Here is a 25,453-nt window from a genome sequence, read left to right as displayed (position 1 = left end):
GGAAGATAACTTCAAAAAATGTAAAGTAGGATGAGAACTAATAGTAAGATATGATAATTAGATACAATTAATGGCCTTTGTAAGAGAAATCTGAGAAAAATAATGAATAAGAAAAGAAAGATACAATAGGGTTAACACATAAAAAGTTACTTAGAGTAGGGATGTTTTTGAACCTGTATGTGATTTCTAAATACATCATTAATGTTAATTTATCACACTTTGAATCTTTGCAAAAGCACTTTTTGTACCTTTTAGTTTTAACTTTTAACTACATTCACATCACATCTAGTTTAATTATATTAACATAATGAAATTACCTAGGAATATATACTACCATAGTGAAAAATATATCTTCCTAAGTAGGTAAATTTTATTATTTTATAACATTTTTTATAATTACTATAAATTTTTTCCCAGCACTTTTGTGAATAATTATACATAAGTGAAACATAAAATGGCTTTATTATTTTTTCATTTATTCAAAAAATACAGAAATTGTAGAGTATTTCTACTGAGAATCAAAGGTGTGTTAGCACTGCTATGGATTCTCGTCTCACCATTCTGGGTACTAAAAACTGGTACGTCATAGTAAAGAACCTGAATTCATAAGTATCAACAGAGAGGCTTCCAAGTCTTTCACATAGCTGCTTGTTACAGGTGTTGGATATTTTCGATAAACTAATTCTATTTTGAAGTGTTTTTATGTCTAGAGACCTCCATTTTCACATATAGAGAAGAATAAATTGATGACGGTCTACAGTTCCATTGTTTCTTTTATTGCACACATTAATTCATAATTATACGTTCTGTATTATGAAGTGTGTGCATCTGAGTGTATCACTTGACATTCCTGGATTTCTTCCATACCACGTAAGCATGAAGAGGGTCTCTTCATGAGGCTTTCCTCTGCCTCATGACTTTATGCTCCTGAAATTCCTATTAATACCTCCACTGGATGATGGATGGGATGGGGGTTCAGAAACCTCTCTCTGAATACCTCTGCCTTTGTCCTCTCCCATTCACCTATAGAACTCTAAATCTCCATGCCTAGGCATTATGTTCTTCATTATTTGTAAGTCACCATACTGTGGCAAAAAGAATTTTCCACATATTTTTCTTACCATGTGACTCACACTCTTCTCATTAACAGGTGGGGCTTATGTTTCCTATTCTTGAATCTGGGGAAGGGTGTCTGTTTTCTCTGACCAACTAAATGTAGCAGGAGTGATGCCGTGATGTTTCAAGGCCAGAGAATAAAACTGGTACAGTTTCACCTGGCTTGCTGTCTCTGGGATTGTGCCTTTGGAACCCTGAACAGCTGCATGAGAAATTGTGCTACTGTGATGTTAGTATGCTGGAGAGGCTATTTAGCTAGAGAAAGAGAATGATACCTGAGGGTCCTTAGCTGTTCTATCTTCTCTTCTGGACTGTATAGCCTAGGCACTAGAGAATACAAAGGAAGGAGTCTTTTGATGACCCTAGTCAGATTTGCAGTCTGACTGCAATCTCATGAAAGACCCTAAGCCAGAGACCACTCAGAAAAGCCGCTCCTGAATTCATGACCCATGTCTCTGTATTCCTGTTTTTAGCTCATAAGTTTTGGGATATTTCTTATACAGAAATACATAATCAATACATAGGTATTTTATTATTTTCAATGATTTGCTTACAATATTTGTTGCTAGTGTGTTTTCCAGCTTTTTTTTCTTTAAACTTAATGTTCGTTAACATAAAATAGTCATTTTTTTAAAAAAATGTTGGTGCCATATGATATTAAAATACATTTTGTTATAAGATATCCGAAAAGCTCTTCTAAATGTTCTTCTTGTAATAGTTTATAGCTTTCCTGTAGGTTATATTACACAATTAAATTCTGTGTGTGTGTCTATGTGTTGTGATAATCTAAGTTTATTTTTCCTACATTGTAGCTAATAATAATCGACCTACCCCCACAGCTAATTTGAAATTTTAATATTACCATATAGTTCACTGGCTTGTTTTTGCTGTACTAACAGGAATCTGGTAAAAAAAATGGTAGACAATAAATAAATTAGTTCAAATAATTGAATATATATTACATTTGCATATATTTCTATTTTTTAATTTATTTTTTCTATGTTTATGGGTACTCAGTAGCATTTTCTTTAAATTTTTAGGATTTATGGCGTAGGATATGGCAAGGCAACAATGATCCTCCTTGCTATTTCTATTTTACAGAGCATATTTTGTTAGCTTTCCTTATACCTTTCTTCTTCCAGATAAACCTCAGAATAAATTTCTACTAATCCAAAAAAGCCATACTGCGATAGTTTAAATTTGCATCAAATATATAGATCAGTCAGTAGTAGAAATGGCAGTTTTAAATAACTGCATCTTCTCATCTACGATCACAGGAAGTTAACACAAAAAAATACAGTGAAATAAGAGATGGCAGCTTCTTAACTGTCATGTCATCATTACTCTATGTTATTGTCCATCACTATTAAAGAAGTTGGTACTAAAATAGATCAAAAATGAGAATTGCCATTAGTGTGATTACAATGAAGGCTACTCAGAATTTATTTGACTTGCTCTTATGTGTCTGGCTCCTGCAATAAAATGTCTTTATTTGCATAATCAGGGATGTTAACCAAAATGTGTCGATCTAAAAATGAAATGAAAACACTAGGTCATTTTGAATGGAAAAGATAAACAGTACTATAAATATTATAAAATCAGGCAAATCATCTAATATTTATTAATCAACATTGAGATAAAATGCAGTATGCAAAGTTCAATATAGATTAATAAATGTTCTATAATTGTAGCATATATATTTCATGCCCAATGACCTGTACATTTTTTCTTAAGTACAGTAATATATATCATCATATTGAAAATTTACCTTAAGAAATAATGTGACTTGATTCTTTATTCATGTAGGATCTTCTACTTTGAATGTATTATTCCAGTATGTACAATGGGTGAATGCTTATTTGCTGTGCGTTCAAAGTATAGGTTAAATATCACATCCTTGTTCTGCCCTCCTAGGGCCTCTCATTTCAGGCAGAGTGGATCACCCCAATTCTGTGTGTCCAAATAGCTACTGGATTGCTTTGGTACATAGTAAATCATAGTGCTTAGGATTCCAAACACTGAAATTAGCCCTGGACTTAACACTTGATTCGTCAGTCTCTTGCTCTTCACCTGTGAGAAAGTAGCCTAATTACTCTGAGTTCAATATTTTGATCTCCAAGCTTACTGTCACATTAGTTTCAGCAGAGGTTTTAATCAAGATGATCTTTTCAAAATACTTAGCTAAATACTTAATATATATGTAGTATCTAGGAAATAGTAGATATTAGATGGTTGCTAACAACAGGTGTTAAAATGGTTGAAAATGAGTGAATCCTTTGTTGAAAGTTAAATGACCTGGACTTCTTAAGAGGACGGAATTATATTTTAATTATTTGCACAATATTTGCTGTATTACATAGACACAATTAAGGCATAATAAATGATAAAATACATGGAATTAAGAAAAATAAATAAATAGAGAGATAAAGTGACCATTCTGTACAACTCTTTGCCAGGAAAGGGAAATATATTAACCTTTGGCATCTGGATTACATGGTGCAAATATATGTTTTCTTTCTATATTTTTCAGAGGAATCATAATCTTTCTAATGTGCAAGAAAAAATTTAGGTATCAATTGTACCCAAACGGACTTGAGGATTACCATGACACCATCAGGGAAAGCAAGAGTCTATGTGACCCTGACTCTAATGATTACTGTTTACAAGTGAATATCATTTCCAGAACATTTTGAAATAGTCTGGTGTTCTTTAACATAAGTGATTTATTGTTCTAACTATCCTTTACTGTCCTTATGGTACAAATAAGAGTAAGTGCTCAATAAGTGTGTATTTGTACCTTTTAAATTTGCTTTAAAAAGTGGACATTTGACTTATTTGGCTGATGAAAATTACGTGCAATTGATAATTCTTTTTTAAACTCTGATTTGTTCATTTTCTATACTGTTCTCAGAAATACTTTCATGCTCACTTGGTCTTTTTTATGTATTATATTCATGTTAGATAATATACCTCATGTAAGTAATATACTGGAATCAGTTTGCTACAGATAGGTAAGCCTGTTTTGGTACTAATTACTATAGTTTCTTAGTCTTTCTTTCCCACAGGGATGTCTCAGTTATTAGTATTCTATGTAATGTTTTTAAACTCTTGACAGATATGAATCTTTAGTATTCACACACCAGGAATTGGAATTCCTGAAATTAAAATTTTAAAATGCTTTAAGCAATTATTATACCCTTCATTGTGAATATAATAAAATTATTTTGATATACACAAAGTTTAATAATATGTACAGAGAACCATTGCCTATAGTGAATATTCATATAGCGAAAATGCCAGTGAGCACTGGTGAGTAATATCTAATCATGTAACATTCATACTTTCTAGCTAGGTTAATAGTACTCACAGAAATACATACCAGAGTGGCAGCATTAAGGACTTTTTTTTTGGTAATAACAATTTTTATTTTATGTAATACTTCTCAGAGACTATATATGAAAATATACATAAACACTAATATTTATTTACTCACTGGCAGCAGACGCAACCATAAACATACAAGGCCATGACCGAAGTCAATGGAGGACCTTTTCTCTTCCACATTCTCCAATAAATATAATGAATATTGATATAGATATGTAAATACTAGATGTGTATCTGATACAGTGCTGCCAAAATTGTTTTATACAACCACTATTCATTTATGTCGACCTTCATATTTACTATTTTCATTGCTCTTTTTTCTATATTTTCTAATATACTTTCGGATAGTTTGCTTTTGGCCTGAAAATCAACCTAAAATACCTTTAAAATAATCTGGTAGGTGATAATTCTCTCAAATTTGGTTGTCTAAAGACATCTAGATATCCCCTTCATTTTTAAATAATATTCTAGTTTTATCATTTTCTTTCAGCATTTTAAAGACGATTTTCATCACTGTTTTGACTCATTCTGTTGAGAAAATATTCATAAGTCTATATGTTACTGCTTTGAAGGTAAATTGTCATTTATATTTCTTGATCTTATAAAAATTTCTATTTTCCTTCAGTATTCAGTGGTTTAATCACATAACTACATGTAGCTTTCTTGTCAATCATATTGCCAAACATTTTCAAAATTAGAACATTCAAAGTTTTTCTGTTGACTTCTTAATTTAGATTAGTTTACATTTCAGTTTTAAAAGTATCTTTTGGATCTTTTAAACCATTTTCATTTTTTTCTGCTAAAAAAATCTGAACATTCTCTTATACCTCTGTACATTTAATATTAAAAGTTATCTAAAATCCTTTGTCTAATAATTCTATGTTCAGGATTACTTTGTTTTTATTATTGATTTTTCTCTTGTTTCATTTGTTTTAACTTCTGTATGTGCTTGATTTTTTTTTTTTTTTATTGAATGTCAGGAGTTGTATAACATTTGATAATGTAAATGTAATTTGAAGTTCAAGGTAGTTATCTTCTAAGAGATTTTACCTTAGCTAGTGGAAGTCAAATGAGGATGCCAGCAATCTGGCACTTAACTCATCTCTGGCATTAATATTACTGAAGGTTTGGCTTCAGACTATGAGGGCAGGCCTCCAGCTTTGCCCTAACTCCCAGACCTCTCTCTGTCTCTCTCTCTCTGTCTCTCTCTCTCTCTCTCTGTCTCTCTGTCTCTCTGTCTCTCTGTCTCTCTCTCTCTCTCTCTCTCTCTCTCTTTCCCCCTCTCACTCCCTCCCTCCCTCCCCCTCCCCCTCTGTCTCTGTCTCTAGGGTCTTAACTCAGAGTGTGAGGAAATTACTGTTTTCTCTTTGGAGACCCTGGGCTTTGTCCCTCATCTTCTAAAAGGTTATCAACAAAACAATGCTCATTTTCTTTGCCTTCAGGTTTTCTTTCAGAATAGGTGAACAGCCCTAAAGAAAAATTGTTCTCAAATACTAAGCTTACCTTCCTATCTGTTCCTGATATATTTGCCTGGCAACATTTCATTATGATGCTACCTTTTTAGTAACTTCAAGCAGATTTTTAAATACCTAAATCAGATATACACTAGTCACTTTAAGCCATGAAGCTGATCAGGTTAACTTGTTCAATCTTATCAGAAACAAAAAAGAAAACCTTTTTTTCCTATACTTACAATCACTCCATTGCAGATGTCCTAATGTCTCTTGTCTTTCAGTATAATTTATATAAAATGAAACACCCCAAATTGAATTTCTACATCTCTTATGAACTATAGATACTTAGAGCCAACTGTCGATTAGCTGTTGCCACCTAAATGTCTAAGAAATATGCTAAATAAATATTACCAAAATAAAATTGCTGTGATCCCTCTAAAAATTACTATATCTACAGTCTTATCCATGACAGTTCATTGGAATTCTAAAATTTCAGTTGTATTGGAAAAAACCTTGGAGCCCTTACGTACTTTCTCATTCTCTCATACACCATATCTATTCCCAAACAAACGTGTTAGCTTACCCGTAGGAAATACTCTCGTACTTCTACTGCTACCACTTGAATGTAAACTACCATCATCTCTCTTCCAAATGGCCTCTTTTCTGAGTGGCCAGGTTCAGAAATTAGTAAAGCAAGGAATTGTCATAAAGCTGATAAACATGGATATAGAAGCCAGAAAGTCTTAAGAAAATCACCTTTAGTTTATCCATTCATTGAACAGAAATTTTACATAATTCATTAATTGCTAATGAGGAACAGATACTTAATGAGTTAATACTTAATGTTTGTAAAATATAATATCATACAATAAATGCTGTGTGTTAGCAATTATATTATATACTTCTTTCTTTATTTGCTGTTACTGAATGTAATAATAAGACCTAAAATTATAAAACATTTGAATCAAGGTCATCATACTTTTAGCAATTAAGTCATTGTTATATCCAAATATGCACTTACATTTCTCATAACAAAGAAAACATACTAGAGTAAATATTTCCTACTTGGGAAGAATGAAGGAATAAAAATTCTCAGTGTTGACTTTTTTTTTTAGCTTATAAATAAAATTGCCTGTCCTTTGGCTTCCTTCCTTTACTCACTGTGTGCCACTGTAAGAACTCATAAAAGGATCTTGGCTTCAATTCTGCTGAACATAATGGCCTAAGTTCTATGTTAATGCCTGTTGTCAAGAATGAAAAATTTTATATTTTTTTCATATTTTGCTCAGGCTCAGTTTAATCACCATTCATCAAGCTGTTCTATCCTTTAAGCCCTCAGAAACAGACAGGAAAAGTTCAGTGAAGGAATTACTTTGTGTTCACTCTTCAAGAAGCCAATTTATTAATATATTCTAATTTTAGAGAAACACTTTCATCCAAAATACAGTTATCTCTCACAATACACATCACTACAACATGGTCTATACATTATTACTGAAATATGGAGTACTTAACAGTTGGATTCCAAATCAGGAAACACTGCTTTACAAGAATAATATCACTGAAATAGTCAATGAAGTAATAAATAAAATAAATTTATATTTAAAAGAAAAAACAGTCTTCTAAGTAAGCAGGCTCTTTTTAAAGGAATAGATGTATATTTTTGTTTAACTGAGCATCTTAGTAAGTTTAAGTCACACACACACAAAATAAGCTTAGAGCTAAAATTGTCTCTGCATTCTAGAGGGAGAATAATTACAGTTCCTGAAAAGAGATAAGAAACATTAAAATAGCAAGTTGCCGGTGCACTCACTTTGTGCGTTGGGAGGTAGTAGAAAAGCCTTGAGAAATAGGTTTGTAAACTATTGGCTTTAAGTTTTTTGCTAAGTGAGTTAACTGTGTAACAGTTCCACTCTTCCTCTCAAATTTGTCTTCCAATCTCTCCACCCCTTTGGCGTAGCTGGGAATGAAGGTAAAATTTTTGTGAGTGGTGTGTGGAAGTACTCAGGGAAGGCTACTGAGTTTGATGAAAAGGCACACCTCCCCTCATAAAGAACACTTAATAATTCAAACCCTAAGTTAATTCTTGGTGACACAAACTTGCAGATGTTTTAACCAAGACAATAAATGTACCCCCACCACGCCAGAAGTTATTAGAAATCTTGTGCAGGAATCACACTCAACATAGTTATTAAATATGAGCATTTATGTGAAAGTCAATCATATCTGATCTGCAAATAGATGGGTTGATTGCAGCGAATGTTAGAGTCATAAATCACTTACCAAAGGAAGTTAGAATGGTCAGGCTTTGTGCATTCTTTACTGCCTGACAGAGAAAATGAGTAAATAAGCTTGGGAAATATTAAAATAGCAGGCAAGTGACCTTACATGATTAAGGTAACTATATTTATGAACTGGGAAAATATATGTATGTTCATACTGGCCTTCAAACCAGAAACCAAATACCAAGTAGTGCTTGCATCATTGTGGGAAGCGGTGGGAAGTGAAAGGAACTTAGATGACAAAAAGAAAAGGCCTTTCATTTTTTGCTATTTAAAAACAAAATAATAATGCTTCTATACACTATATCAGATAATACTGTAAATTTTGCATCCTTTAATTCTCAAAATTACCATATGAGAGTGATGTTAGTATCCTAAATGTACAGAAAGGAAAAAATAGCTCAGAGATGCTAAATAATTTAAGTTCAGAGAGAAAAATTATTAATCCAGTATTCAGGAGACTCCTTGAAAACTACATTTCACCAGATATATGAAAAGCTTTAAGGGAGGTGCTACCTCCTTGTGGAAAAAATTTAATCTAGAATACATTCATCTTTAAGGAGCAGAAAAAAAAATAAGGCTATATTTTAATTTTAAACTTCTATCTTGTGCCAAGTTTTGCTGAGTGCTTTACATAAATCATTTTATTTCATATTCCCAGAAAGCCTATGAGGTGTAGGTATTAATATCCTCATTTATAGAAAAGATAATCTGATTCCTGCAAAAGTCTAAGCAACTTGAAACTAGAATTTGATCCGGGGTCTGCTTAATTCTAAGCCCTGTACTTTAAACACTCTGTGTACAGCCTTCCTCTTACTATCTAGCTAAGAATAAAGGTGTACAACTTGGAACCAGAGCACAGATAAATTCACTAGGATATTAAACATTTTTTCATATTGAACATTCCCATCTCATTTATTTCCCTATGATTTTGAAAAATAAAATCTGCTGAATTAGCTATTACCTGACTGTTGTGTCCTGAGCTACTTGACTCCATTCTTGAAATTCCAGAAATTAGTTTTTGCAACCTGTTCTAAGCTAATTCTGCACTTTTCATTCTAACTCTCACCAAAGGTAGGCTAATTTTGACATCATTATGTGTTCTCTGTAGTTAACAATTCCAATATATGTGCAATTGGAGATAGAATCACTCTGTTACAGTTTTCTTTTGCATGCTTTACCAAAGGATACTTGCCTAAAAAGGGATTTTTGTGTGAGTGAGTTTGTGTATGTATGTGTTTTGTCAGGAATATAATGACAAAAAAAGCATTTCAATATGGTTTTTGAAATAGGAAAATTGTTATGTTAGGCACTGACTAGATAATTTTGGATATAACAATTATTCTAACTACAGATTCTCCATATTTGTTTGTAAAGTTATGCAACTTTGAGGCCACACCTTTTTGGAAGTATGAAAACACAAAAACTACTCAATTGGACAGCATTACCAAGTGTAAACTCAGTGTTCTATCCTAGGAAATAGAGCCAAGCATGTTCTATGGGATGTTTGTTAATTCTGCTGTTCTGATATTTCGTGAACATGTCCCTATGTTTTAACACTACATTTAAAAATACCTGATCATTTTCATGTTATGATTATTCTAATAAGTGAAACCACTGACACGAACACAGCTTGATACCTGTTAACTTTGCTGTTTTGTATGTCTTTGTTAATATGTTTTTCCTTTTTACACACTTGTATCATCAACATTATTATTCTAAAAAACTCTTAGCAACAAAGAAAAAAGTTACAAATAACTTTACTGTTAGTTCTGGAAATTTCCTATAAAATATTTAAATAAATGTTCATCAAACTGTTGTACTTGAATAGATGGCACTCAATGATTTTTTTTTTTCTAGAGATTATTTAAACCCTCTTAAATCCTAGCCTTGGTTGGGGTATAAACCTATACATAGGTACATACATATATATTTACATATACTGACACACACTTTTACTTAGATGAAACATACATATACATACACACATGTGTATGTTGATAGATTTATTCTTTCCTTATTGCAATTATCTAGATATTTATTCTTCCCATATTGCAGTTACCTAGATACTTTTTCATTGATACAAAGATCCTGAATTGTTAGAACAGAAGTAGAGTATCACTTAATTTCTTTCCATTCTTTTTTTTCTTAATTTCTTTTCTTTTCTTTTTTTTTCTTTTTCTTTCTTTTTTTTTTTTTTTTTTGAGACGGAGTTTCGCTCTTGTTACCCAGGCTAGAGTGCAATGGCGCGATCTCAGCTCATCGCAACCTCCGCCTCCTGGGTTCAGGCAATTCTGCCTCAGCCTCCTGAGTAGCTGGGATTACAGGCACGCGCCACCATGTCCAGCTAATTTTTTGTATTTTTAGTAGAGACGGGGTTTCACCATGTTGACCAGGATGGTCTCGATCTCCTGCCCTTGTGATCCATCCACCTTGGCCCCCCAAAGTGCTGGGATTACAGGCGTTAGCCACCGTGCCTAGCTTTTTCTTCTTAATTTCAAACATAACCATTATTTTGGAATGATTGAAAAATAGAAAGACAACCCTTACTGAGGCTTTAGCTAACTGTGCATTAACCACCTCAGCCAGAGCTATCATTCAGAGAACTAGTCTAGTAGAACTGAATTCCCCTTAAAAATCATCACCTGGCATTAACAAAGCTAGTTACTACTGACCATTGACCACTGATAAGTTTCAAGACAATTATTCATTTGGTTATTTTTTAGATAATTCTGGAATATATTTTGATGACAAGATAACTTCTAATGTAAGAATACTAGAAGCTGAATTTAAACAAAAGTAGAATAGGTGAAAATTTGAAGAAAATTATCAATTCATAATTTAAAATTTTTTCATAAATCTTTATTGTTTTATGTTTTCTGGCTTATTTATGTTTTTATTCAATTTGTGGATTAGATTTGCATTATTTGGTGATTTTAAGTATAAAATTAAAATATATTTCTGGTCACTGACTTTCTGATTATATTTGCTATTTTAAATACTTCATTTAAAAAGATTCTGATTAATGTTCCAATTTTACTCTGTATGACTTTGTTTTTATATAGCCCTATCTTAAGATAATAAAAATAATAATAATACAAACAAAACATCTCTTACCTACTATAATTTAAATAATTGTTTTGTAAAATTCCATTCTTGATTTCTAATTTCATACACATTATCAAAAATGGTGTTTTTTCACCATTTCACCTCAGAGAGATGTGGGTCCAATATTTACAACTTTAAATGGTTTCTTAAAAATTGAAGAAGTTCATAAAAGGTCAAAAAATAATTTTAAAAGAACGATTTTGCTGTGAAAATAAGTAAATATATATATGTATTTTTTTTTTCTGAGAGTAAAGTTTTAACTCAGTCCTGTTTAAACCAATGTAAGTGATGAATACAAAAATTTTGACCTAACTGCTGCATTGATTTTTATTTATTAAGCATTTAAAAAATTACAGTTTTGCTTCATGAGGTACTTAGAGGGCAAGCAAAATTTTACCTTTATGTTTTCAGGATTTTTTTTTTTTTTATGGCTGAGTCTGAGAATTAAATCGACATAGAATCGATCAACTTGAGAAAAATGCATGGAAGCCTTATGAGGAAATGTAGACCCAAAGACTCAGAGTTGAACATTTATATACTGAATTAGATAAGAAGCAAATTGTGGAAAGGCAGGAAAAAAAAAAAAAAAAAGAGCTGTAGTTATGGTGGTTAATTGGGTGTAGAAGTGACTGGGAAGGTAAGGAGTAAACGAGATTGTTTACAGATTCCCTCAGCTTTACATTTATTTGCATCTTTGAGGAAATGATGCTTTTATTCTGGAATATGGAGGAAATCTGTTACATGGAAATTCTGTCTGCAGCTCTTAAGAAATGGAGGATCAGAATGATAATCTTGTACCCGGTGTTTTTCAAGTGCTTTTACTCAACATAGTGAAAAGGCCACAGTGGCATATTTTTAGGTGGCACGACCTTAACTCCTTCAGTTCCCACTATGTCTGCAGTGCCGCATCTGTCCTCAAGGTACTTACAGTTTTGCCAGAGCCAAATGTTACTCCTGTGAAGTGGTTAGAGACTGGCACAAGGGTATGTAAGAAAGCTCTTAATTTCGTACACTCAAATGTCAAGGTGCTTTTTCTGCATAGAATATTCTATCACCAAATAAATAGATTAATAGGAGTACAAGGAGAGGTGAGTCCTATGAGATACAAGCAATAAAACATCTAAGAAGAAATGGCATTTCTATTAAATCAATGCTAAAAATAAATTACAGAAAATATCTTTTCTGTGATACAAGGAACTTGCAGAATCACAAAAACAAGCATGTCAGGCACTTAGTGGCCATGCTATCCTGAATAATTCAACAGTACGAAGTCTGTTAAATTCTCTCATCTGCAAAATTATAGTAATCATACCTATACAACCTAAGATTCCTCTAAGAATTGAATACCAAGTGCCCAGCGTAGAACACAGCACATCATGAGTGCTCAATAAAAGCAGCCCATGTCCTTTTAGTGTATTACATATAAATAACATTTTACCATGTTTCTCTGCCTTGGTAGATACACTGAGCTGTAAGATTGAGGAGATGGTGTGCATTTAAAATGAAGCAGGAGGAGAGCTGCTTTTATCACATGAAAATAAGAAAAAAAATAGATTATGGTTGTTTACACATGTAACTGCTATGTTACCTCATTAAAAATTGAAATAAATTATAGGTTTTTGAGTTTCAAATGTTTCACACTGTTACATAATAATATAGGCCTATCTTTACCTCTGGGAGGTAATGGGCTGTGAAAGGCATCAGCTTTTATATGATTTCTCATCTGGACTGAATTAATTTAGTGAAAATTGATGAATAGCTTTAGGTTGTTTTTAGTAAAAATCATATTAGAGGAGCCTTTGTTCCATTCAATTATAAAGGCATTTTCTATTTTACTCTGAGAGAGTGACATAATTCTGACAGATATTAAACAGAATTCCACTGGGCGCAGTGGCTCACGCCTGTAATCCCAGCAGTTTGGGAGGCTGAGGTTGGCAGATCACAAGGTCAGGAATTTGAGACCAGCCTGGCCAATATGGTGAAATGCTGTCTCTACTGAAACTACAAAAATCAGCTGGGCGTGGTAGCAGGTGCCAGTGGTGCCAGTAGTGCCAGCTACTTGGGAGGCTGAGGCAGGAGAATCACTTGAACCCAGGAGGCAGAGGTTGTATTGAGCTGAGATTGTGCCACTACTCCATCCTGGGTGACGGAGTGAGACTCCTTCTCAAAAGAAATAAACAGACAAACAAATAAATTCATTGAATTTTTAAATATAAATTGGTACAGGAAACTATCTTCTTATATAAGCGATAATGACCATTTATTTTTTACTTTTCAAATACAATAAGTTAAATCTTATATGTAATGCATACATGTGCTTTTGTGCTAATAAAAGGTACAGAAGAAAGTACCTTCTGAATCTAAACTAGATACAGGTCTTGGCAAATCAGACAATTAAGAGTATCTGTTATCGACTGGGAGTAGTGGCTCATGCCTGTAATCCCAGCACTTTGGGAGGCCAAGATGGGGTCAGGAGTTCGAGACTAGCTTGGCCAATATGGTAAAAGCCTGTCTCTACTAAGAAAAGAAAAATAATACAAAAATTATCTGGGCATGGTGGCACACACCTGTAGTCCCCGCTGCTTGAGAAGCTGAGGCAGGAAAATTGCTTGAACCTGGGAGGCAGAGGTTGAAGTGAGCCACTGCACTCCAGCCTGGGTGACAGAGCAAGAGTCTCTGTCTCTCAAAAAAAAAAAAAAAAAAAAGTGTTATCAATTTCCATTTGTCAGTTGCTATTATTTAAACTAGGATCTTCTTTTTTTAATGCAGTTAGTACTGATAATCTTTAATAAAAAAATGTCTTATAATCATATGGACACTTAAAACATTTTATCTGACATCGTTTTCATCAATATTTAAGCATAAAATAAACCCAGGGTCTTACTTACATTTATTAAGTATCTTTATTTACAGTTAACTGAAATCAGGACCCTCATGGATATAATGGAAAGAGATCTCTATTTAAGCCCATTAACCCAATTTTAGTTAATATCTAAATCAATAAATGTCTTTAATATAATGGGATATCAATGCTATTTTTTAAAAAGTTATTGAATATGAGATAATTCGTAATCCTATATCTCTGAAAATGAATAATGTTGCCTTACAAAATATCATTTTCAGTCTCCATCAAGAAATACACAAGTAAGCAAAAGAATTCAAAGCAATTTTAATGAGATTTAAACTCTTAAAATCAAATACGTTTATATTGTCTTCTGGAAACTGAATTTGTTACCACTATATCTTTTGTGTAAAATAATAGTTTGTACAAATTCACCTGAAATGACAATCAAGAACATTATAATTCATTATAACATGATTTTCTTTTTCAGTTACTGTATTCATTTGTTTCTTTTATTAAAAAGAGTATACTTAAATTTTTCTTTTTTTTCTAAATGTAACTGCTACTCGAATTTTTAGGGTAGGGAAACTGCTCTGTATGATAGTATAATGATAGTATAATGGATGCATATCATTTTACATTTGTTGAAACCCATAGAATACACCAGCAGTGAACCATATGTAAACTACGTACTCTGGGTGAGAATGATGTGTCGATTGGTTCATCAGTTGTACACAAAGCCTCTGCTCTGGTGGGGGATGTGAATAATAAAGGAAATATATGCATATGAGGGAAAAAGGAATATAAGGAAACTCTCTGTATCCTCTGCTCAGTTTTACCGTGAATGTAATACTGGTAAAAACAAGTCTTTTTTTTTTCTTTTTTAAGTCACACATTTATTTTAAGGACTGTTGAAACTTACATCAACTTTGACATAGTTTTGGAATATAATGGCTTTTTAAATTATAAGGCTAATAATGTTAGTCATTTAACTTTTCAACATCACACACATATAAAAGGTACTACCTATTTTTTTCTTACTATGATGCTCTCATGTTTCAGATATGCTTCAAATTGTTGCATTGTTCTTAGGAGGAAATGGCAACATGTCAAACCACATTGAATCTAAACAATAACAATATACAAGAAATAATTATAAACAATAAATTTCCATCATTATTTACATTCAAGTTATCTTTGCAAATCATTCTTTAAAGATAACATTACCTTGTTATGAATTCAGTGTGTTTCCATATAGTCTATTTTGAAACAGACACTAAGCAAAAAATCACAATGTGATAACTGGTAGAATAGACACAATTACCAAGTTCCCAAGCAGAATGAGATTGAAACCAATTCTGCTAGGGCACTCAGGGCAGTGCACAATGACTTCAATAAAGTCTAACTTATTCTAGCCTGCAATTATTATCACTGTTAATCAAAATATCATCTTACGGTTTGAAAGCCCCATTACACTGCTGCAGTTTTTGACCTGACTATAATCTTTCATGAGAAGTATACATGTAAAACCAAACTCCTAACACAAATTATATTTTGAAGTAAAAACAATTGCTTTTGAATACCAGGGGTATATGTGATCTCATTGAATGATTTAAGCTGCCTACTAAGAGAGATCTATGAAAAAGTTAAGGAATGATAAATGCTCTTTCCATAACTGAAGAAAATCAGCATTTATTGTTAAACCATATTCTTATGCCTTTTTAAAATCAAACATCCTTTCCTAGAATGGTAGTATGTCTGTGCTAAGAACTAAGATTCTTCTTGGAGAACTGGAATAAATAGCCAAAGCATGGGAAATAAAAATAAATGCAATTTTAAGACAATATTAGATACTAAGAATGTTGCAGTAGCATAACTATCATTGCGTAAGTTTGCATTGTGAGTTTACATTCAAATGAGTACAAAAATCTAAGAAATACGAACTAATTTCTCTTCTATTTGGTATTATTTTCTTTGCAGTTGTGTTTGTTTAGTGAGATACATTGTTGCATGTTTTTTTTTTTAATGCTCCCCTCTGCCTAACTTCATTGGAATAGAAATTCAATTTGAATACAAAATACTAGTGCAGTATACTTCATAGGATCCTCTATAGACTTGGCATCAAAATCATCTAGAGATCTTGTTAAAAAGTAATTTCCCTGGTATACTTAAGGCCTTCTGAAAACAAACACCTCCATGCATAGGGTTCAGGGATATGTATTTTTAAAAATAACTTCAGATGATTTTAACACACTAAAGTGCAAACACCACTCTGCTGTATTAGTGAATTTATCTTTATTGACCTATGTACTGTATTATTAAATGCATTCATACTTACGCATGCCTTTAAGAGGAACCATCTTCTCATGAAATCTTCCCTTGGTATTCCAGTGACTACAAATCCTACACACACATTTCCAATGTAATTCTAAAAGTCTTATTACTGAATTGATAAAACATATGCTTAAGAACTCAGACTGAAACTGAATGTTGACATCTTGGCTTCCCCACTGTCTGACATATGGCCTTGGACTTTTGCTCAGCTTCTTCATTTGCAAATGTTTGTAACAATAGAACTCATCTCATTTTTCTATTATCATGATTACTTGAGTTAATGCAGTATAAAAGTTTTAGAACAATCCCTGGCAAAAGTTTAAGAATCATCCATTAAATGTTGATATTATTACTTTTATCCCATTCATTTTCATACCTAGTTATAATATTAATACAATTGTGGCTATATCTCTTGACTCTGAAATGATAGAGTAAGTTTTCCTAAGGCAATGCCTTCCACTTTCTATATTAATAATACTTAGTATGAATAAAGCATATAGCAGATAAACTCCTAACATGAATAATAGTCCTTGGATGGCACTTTTTGTATGGATTCTCTATTGACTTACTTTCTGCACAAGCATTTTGGCATTTAAATATGCATCTGGAGCAGAGCTTTATGCATTGTTTACAAGTAGCTCCCATATACTCAAACCTCAAATTTGGGACATGCATATCATCAAGCTTATCTCATTATTTTCTTCCAATTTCCTTGCTAACTCTCTTCCATGTGATATTACAGCATGTAACTAACATCCTCAGCTTCATTTGCAGGATGTGATCTGTATCCCTAAACCATTTTCAGTATAACCCATAGAATATAGCTCTGCCTTGACAGAAGAGTTGTTTAGTAAAGTTTTTCAAATAAATTTTAAAAAGTTGTCCTAAAACCTTAATTAAAATCTCCCCAGAAAATTTTTATTAAGCTACATAGGTAGGACTTGTAATAAAATGGTCAAATTGGAATGACTTTGAATAAAATGGTTTTTTGGTAAATTATGACATTCCAATTTCTCTTTTTAATTTTTTAAATTTTATAATGTTTTAATTTTATTGATATGATATTTTATATACTTATGTGTTATAAATATTTATTACATAGAATGTGTGATGATTAAATCAGGACATTTGGAATATCCATCACATTCAGTGTTTCTCACTATGGTAGTTTTTTTTGGGGGGGGCAGGTTGGGGGAACTCCATACTGGTTTTCATAACAGCTATATGAATTTACATTCCCATATACTTACCAGCATCTGTGATATTTTTGTCTTTTTAATAATAGCCATTCTAACTATGCAGCCATAAAAAAGGATGAGTTCATGCCCTTTGCAGGGACATGGATGAAGCTGGAAACCATCATTCTCAGCAAACTAACACTGGAAGAGAAAAGCAAACATCGCATGTTCTCACTCATAAGTTGAACAATGACAGCACATGCGTTCAGGGAGGAGAACATCGTACACACGGGGACCTGCTGGGGGCTGGGCTCAAGGGGAGGGAGAGCATTAGGACAAATACCTAATGCATGTGGGGCTTAAAACCTAGATGACAGATTGATAGGTTCAGCAAACCACCATGGCACTTCTATACTTATGTAACAAACCTACACAGTCTGCACATGTATCCCAGAACTTAAAAAAGATAATAGCCATTCTAATTGATATAAAATGATATTTTGTTGTGATGTTGGTTTGTATTTCCCTGATGATTAGTGATGTTGTACTTTTTTTATAGTATCTGTTGGCCATTTGTATATCTTCTGAGAAATGTCTATTCATATTTTTTGCCCCCTTTTTAGTGACATAGTTTGTTTTTTTACTGTTGAGTTGTTGGAGTTCTTTGAATATTCTGGATATTAGTTCTCTGTCAGTTGAATAGTTTGCAAATATTTTGTCCCATTTTGTAGGTTTTCTCTTTGGTGGCCATTTCCTTTGTTGTGCAGAAGCTTTTGAGTTTAATAGTCTCATTTACATATATTTTAATTTTTGTTTTCTGTGCTTCTGAGGTCTTAGCCATAAAATCTTTGCCTACACCAATATCCTAAATTGTTTTCCATATGTTTTCTTCTAGGAGTTTTGGAGTTTCACACGATACAGTTAAGTCTTTAATCAATCTTAGTTGATTTTTGTATATGGTGTGAAATAGAGGTCCAATTTTATTACTCTGAATATAGATAACCAATTTTCCTAGCACCATTTTATTGAGGAGCATGTCCTTTCCCCAGTGTATGTTCTTGGGAACTTTTTCAGAAATCATTTGACTGTAAATACAGGAAATTTTTTTATGGATTTTCTATTCTGTTCTGTTAGTTTATGTGTTTATTTTTATACCAATACCATACTGTTTTCTTTAGCAAAGCCTTGTAATATGTTAAATTATGTAGTATGATGCTTCCAGCTTTGTTCTTTTTGCTCAGGATTGCTTTGAGTATTCAGGCTCTTTTTTGGTTTCACACAAATTTAGGATTCTCCTTTTAATTTTGTGAAAAATGACATTGGAATTTTGGTAGAGATTGCATTGAATCTGGAGACTGATTTGGGGAATAAATATGGTTAACAATGTTAGTTCTTTCCAGCTATGAAAATGGGATGTCTTTTCATTTTCTTCTGTCCTCTTTAATTTTTTTTGAATCACCGTTTTATAGTTTTCCTTTTGGAAATATTTCACACTTTTGGTTAAATTTATTCCTCGATATTTTGTTTTATTTGAAGCCACTGTAAATGGGATTATCTTCTTGATATTTTTTTTAGCTGGTTCCTTACTGGTGTATAGAAATGCTACCAATTTTTGCATATTATTTTTTATCCTGAACCTTCACGTTTATCAGATATGAGTTTTTTGTTGGAGTCTTTAGGTCTTACATAATAAGATCATATTATTCGCAAAGAGAGACAATTTAACTTCTTTTCCAATTTAGATGCCTTCTATTTGTTTCTTTTTCTTGAATGCTCTGGCTAGGACTTCTAGTATTATGTTGAACAGCAGTGGTGAAAGTGACCATTTTTGGCATTCTTGTCTTTTTCTAGATCTTGGAGAAAAGGCTTCAGTTCTTCCCCATTCAATATGATAGTAGCTATAGAGTTGTCATGTATGGACTTTTTTATGTTGAAATAAATTGCTTCTATGGCTAGTTTGCTGAGAGCTTTTATCATGAAGGGATGTTGAATTTTATCAAGTGCTTTTTCTGCATCTATTAAGATAATTATATAGTTCTGGTCCTCCATTCTGATGGTATAATGTACCACATTTACTGATGTGCATATGCTGAATCATCTTTTCTTCCTTGGAATAAATCACACTTATACATGCTGTATTATTGTTTGTTGTTGTGCTATTGGATCTGTTTTGCTACTATTTTGTTCAAGATTTTTATATTTATGCTTATCAGAGGCACTGGCCTGTAGTTTTCTTATTTTTGTTGTGACCTTGTCTGGTTTTCATATCCAGGTAGTGTTGGTCTCATAGTATGAGTTAGGAAGATTTCCCTTATTTTCAATTTGGTGGAATAGTTTGAATGTTAGTTGTTGGTATTAGCTATTTTTGAAAGCTTGGTAAAATTTGGCAAAGAAACCATCTGGTTCTGGACTTTTTTTTTTTTATTGTTGAGAGGCTGTATTAGTTCATTCTCTCACAGCTATTAAAAAAATTACCTGAGACTGGGTAATTTATAAAGAAAAGTGGTTTAATGGACTCACAGTTCCACAGGCTATACAGGAAGCATGGCTAGGAGGCCTCAGGACACTTAAAATTATGGCAGCAGGCTACGAGAAAGCAAGCATGTCTTACCATGGAGGATCAGGAGAGAAAGAGAGCAAAGGGGGAAGTGCTACACACTTCTAAATAACAGGATCTCATGTGAACTCATTCACTGTCATGAGAAGAACAAAGGGGAAGTCTGCCCCCATGATTCAATCACTTCCCATGAGGCTCCTCCTGCAGCACAATTCAACATGAAATTTGGGTGAGGAAACAGCCAATCCATGTCAGAGGTTCTGTATTCCTGCTTTGATCTCATTACTTATTATTGTTCCGTTCAGTTTTTCTGTTTGTTTCTGATTCAGTCTTGGTAGTTTGCATGTGTCCAGAAGTTTATCCAGTTCCTCTAGGTTTTCCAGTTTGTTAGCGTATAATCATAAAAATCCTTGCTAATCTTTTGTATTTCTATATCAATTGTAATATTAATATATTCTTTTTCATTTTTGATTTTGTTTATTGGATCTTCTTTTGTTTTTTTCTTGCTTAGCTTAGCAAATGGTTTCTTGATATTGCTTATCAAGAAACCATTTTTTTGTTAGTCTTTTCTATTGTTTTTTGGCCTCTATTTTATTTAGTTCTGCTCTGATTTTTATTATTTTATTTCTTCTACTAATCTTGAGTTTGATTTGTTCTTGGTTTTCTAGTTCTCTAAGATGTATTATTAGATTATTTATTTAAAATCTTTCTACTTTTTTGGTGTAGGCATTTGTTGCTATAAACTTCTCTCTTAGCACTCTTTGTATTGTATCCCATAGATTTTAGTGTATTGCATCTTATTTTTTGTTTGTTACAAGATATTTTTTAAATTTTATTCTTTATTTCTCCCTTGACCCAATGGTCATTGAGCACCATATTGTTTAATTTTCATCTACATATAGTTTCCAAAGTTCCTCTTGTTATTAATTTCTAGACTGATTTTGTTGTGGTCTGAGAAGATACATGATACAATTTTGAGTTTATAAAATTTGTTTAGACTTTTTTTGTCTTCTAACATATGGTCTATCTTGAAGAGTGTTTCATATGCTGCTGATGAAAACATGTATTATGTAGCCGTTGGATGAAATATTCTGTAAATGTCTGTTAGATTCATTTGTTCTACAGTGTAGATTATGTCTGATGTTTCTTGGTTGATTTTCTGTCTAGGTGATCTGTCCAGTGCTGGAAGTGTGGTGCTGAAGTCCTCAACTTTTATTGTATTTGTGTGTACTTTTCCTTTAGCTTTAGTAATATAGCTTTATACATCTAAGTGAACCAGTTTTACGTGAGAATGTGATTACTACATCTTCTTGCTGAATTGATTCCTTTATTATTTTATAATGACCTTCTTTGACTCTTTTACAGTTTTTGACTTAAGTCTATTTTATCTATCTTAGTATAGCTACTCCTGCTTGCTTTTGGTTTTAATTGGAATGGAACATCTTTTTAATCTGTGATTTAAAAAAAAAATCAATCTCAGTGATGTCTGCATGTAGCTCAGTGGCTTAGACTGTGGGTGTTTGTTGAGTCACTGGCTTGATTCAGTGGGATTAAGGGCCACCAGGTAGGCCATTTCTCAGGCCCTATGGTGATAACTGTCAAGTGAGGTAACTCTGCTAGCTGTGGGTGCTTTGACAGTCTCTGTCTCTGGTCTCTGGGTGGGTAGGGGCCGGGGTGCAAACAGTACCCACAATTATTTAAAAATTAAATGTTTATTTTTTGTATTTTACATCTTAACAAAAAAAGTACCTTAGAAAACTTGACACTGATTTTAGAAGAAGTAAAAATAGTTTTTAAGGTACTGATATAATAAGCTTTTTCCCATTTTTATAACTTCAAGGAACAATATTGTCTCATAAGTATTAGAATAACAACTTAATCACACAGTTTATTCTTTATATACCTTTTATTACTTTTCAACTATATTGAATATATTTTTTAAAGCTTTAATCTCTTGTTACATCTTAAGAAAAAAATTTTTTTGAGAAAATTCTTTTTGGTGAAATTTTTAGACACAAATGGATTTTGCATTGTTTATATTTTAGTGAGCAATTTATTTCTTAATTTATTTCTTATTATTTTCTGGCTCCTGCATAACAGAATAATTCCGAACTTCTCACATATATGGAGGTGAGGATGATCAGTTTTTCAGCAGATGTTTGCAGTTTACTTTTACAAGGCCCCAGGTAATTAAACCAAAATATTATACAATCATAACCTTCAATCTGCTCTTATTGCCAAAAATTTTGAATAAGTCTTGCAAGTTGATTGTAAATTCTAGATAGTTTAAAATGAACCTGAGGGATGTTATCAAAATCTACAAGACTTTTGTATGAGAGTATTTTTCCACTATAATAAAGCACCAAATAAAGCTTATTATAAAGTAAAATAAAATTAATTCTAAACTTTAAATATTTATGTAAAAAATTGATCCTCCATCTAAACATAAGAAATTTGAGATTAATCTGTTTTATGTTTTTACATGGTTTCCTTCAAATGAATGCATGACAAGTAATTCTTTTATATATTTTTGGGAAAACCAGTTTGTTTGGCACAAAGTCATTTCCTGTTACATAGGGACTCACTGTATATATTTCATATCGGTGTTAAATCTTAATGTCAATAACTATGTTAAGTACACAGTGATATAATTATTTATTATATTTAACTTAGCCCATTATATAGAGTTTTGCACTGAAATGACATGTAGATGGTGGTATATTCATCTCACTTTTGATTTTACTTGAACTCAGTTTTACTAAAATATTTTTTTTCTTGTTTTTATTTCTCTCTCTCTCTCTCTCTCTCTCTCTGTCTCTCTTTGGAGACAGAGTCTCACTCTGTTGCCCAGATTGGAGTACAGTGCCACAATCTTAGCTTACTGCAACCTCTGCCTCTCAGGTTCAAGTGATTATCCTTCTTCAGCCTCCCAATTAGCTGGGATTATGGGTGTGCACCACCACGCCCATCTAATTTTTATATTTTTAGTATAGAAGAGATTTCACCATGTTGGCCAGGCTGGTCTTGAACTTCTGACCTCATGATCTGCCTGCCTCAGCCTCCCAAAGTGCTAGGATTACAGGTGTGAGCCACTATGCCCAGCCATTGAAATAATTTTTGACTACACATATCATCATTTTCTTAGCTTAAAAACGCAAGAAAGAAAAAGAACAAAATAATGAAAATAATACAAAATAATTATGAGTGAAAAATGGCATATTGTATGAAGTTATTTATTTTTGCCCTTTCACACTAAGTTGGTCATAAAGGAATAAAATGTCAAGGAAAATGGATGAAAAGGTGACACAAGCTAAGAAGGAGAAACTAAGCTTTAGAAGTTGAAAATTGGATGACCATCTCTTTAGATATTATCCTCAAAGAGAAAACTGGCATCTGCCCATGGAATCAGAAAGCTGATTTGTTTCATGTGTGATACGCAAATCCAGACTATATATCTATATATAATTGTACTTTAGGTTCTGGTGTATATGTGCAGATCATGCAGGATTGTTGCATAGGTACATACATGGCAATGTGGTTTGCTGCCTCCCTCCCCTCGTCACCTATAGCTGGCATTTCTCCCCATATTATCCCTTCCGAACCTCCCTACCCCCTGCTGTCCATCCCCTAGTCCCCACCAATAGACCCCAGTGTGTGATGCTCCCCTCCCTGTGTCCATGTGTTCTCATTGTTCAACACCCACCTATGAGTGAGAACATGTGGTGTTTGATTTTTTGTTCTTGTGTCAGTTTGCTGAGAATGATGGTTTCCAGATTTATCCATGTCCCTACCAAGGACACAAAATCATCATTTTTTATGGCTTCATAGTATTTTATGGTGTGTATGTGCCACATTTTCCTTGTCCAGTTTATCTTCGATGGGCATTTGGGTTGGTTCCAGGTCTTTGCTAGTCTAAACAGTGCTGCAGTGAACATACGTATGCGTATGTCCTTATAATAGAATGATTTATAATTCTTTGGATATATACCCAGTAATGGGATTGCTGGATAAAATGGAATTTCTATTTCTAGGTCCTCAGGGAATCACCACACTGTGTTCTACAATGGTTGAACTAATTTACACTCCCACCAACAGTGTAAAAGTGGTCCTATTTCTCCACAACCTTTCCAGCATCTGTTGTCTCCAGATTTTTTAATGATCGCCATTCTAACTGGTGTGATTTTCATTTCTCTAATGAACAATGATGATGAGCATTTTTTTATATGTTTGTTGGCCTCATATATGTCTTCTTTGGTAAAGTCTCTGTTCATATCCTTCTCCCTCTTTTGAATGGGTTGATTGGTTTGTTTCATGTAAATCTGTTTTAATTCTTTGTAGATTCTGGATATTAGCCTTTTGTCAGATGGATAGATTGCAAAATTTTTTCCCATTCTGTTGGTTGCCAGTTCATTCTGGTGATTGTTTCTTTTGCTGTACAGAAGCTCTAGAGTTTTATTAGATGCCATTTGCCTATTTTGGCTTTTGTTGCCAATGCTTTTGGTATTTTAGTCATGAAGTCATTGCCTATACCTGTGTCCTGATTGGTTTTGCCTAGATTTTCTTTTATGATTTTTATGGTGATAGGTCTTATTTTAAATCTTTAATCCATCTGGAGTTAATTTTAGTGTAAAGTGTCAGGAAGGTGTCCAGTTTCTGCTTTCTGCACATGGCTAGCCAGTTATCCCAACATCATTTATTAAACAGGAAATTCATTCCCCATTGCTTGTTTTTGTCAGGTTTGTCAAAGATCAGATGGTTGTTGATGTGTGGCGTTGCTTCCAAGGTCTCTGTTCTGTTCCGTTGGTCTATATCTCTGTTTCGGTACCAGTACCATGCTGTTTTGATTACTGTAGCCTTGTAGTATAGTTTCAAGTCCGGTAGTGTGATGCCTCCCTCTTTGTTCTTTTTGCTTAGAATTGACTTCACTATGCAGGCTCTCTTTTGGTTCCATTTGAAGTTTAAGGTTTTTTTTTTTTTTTTCTAGTTTTGTGAAAAGGGTCATACGTAGCTTGGTGGGGATAGCATTGAATCTATAAATTACTTTGGGCAATATGGCCATTTTCACAATATTCATTCTTCCTATCCATGAGCATGGAATGATTTTCCATTTATTTGTATCCTCTCTTATTTCCTTGAGCAGTGGTTTGTAGTTCTCCTTAAAGATGGACTTCACAACCTTTGTTAGTTGTATTCCTAGG

Source organism: Saimiri boliviensis, chromosome 16 (assembly GCF_048565385.1).
Source record: "Saimiri boliviensis isolate mSaiBol1 chromosome 16, mSaiBol1.pri, whole genome shotgun sequence".
Taxonomy (NCBI): domain Eukaryota; kingdom Metazoa; phylum Chordata; class Mammalia; order Primates; family Cebidae; genus Saimiri; species Saimiri boliviensis.
This window is presented reverse-complemented; position numbering follows the sequence as displayed.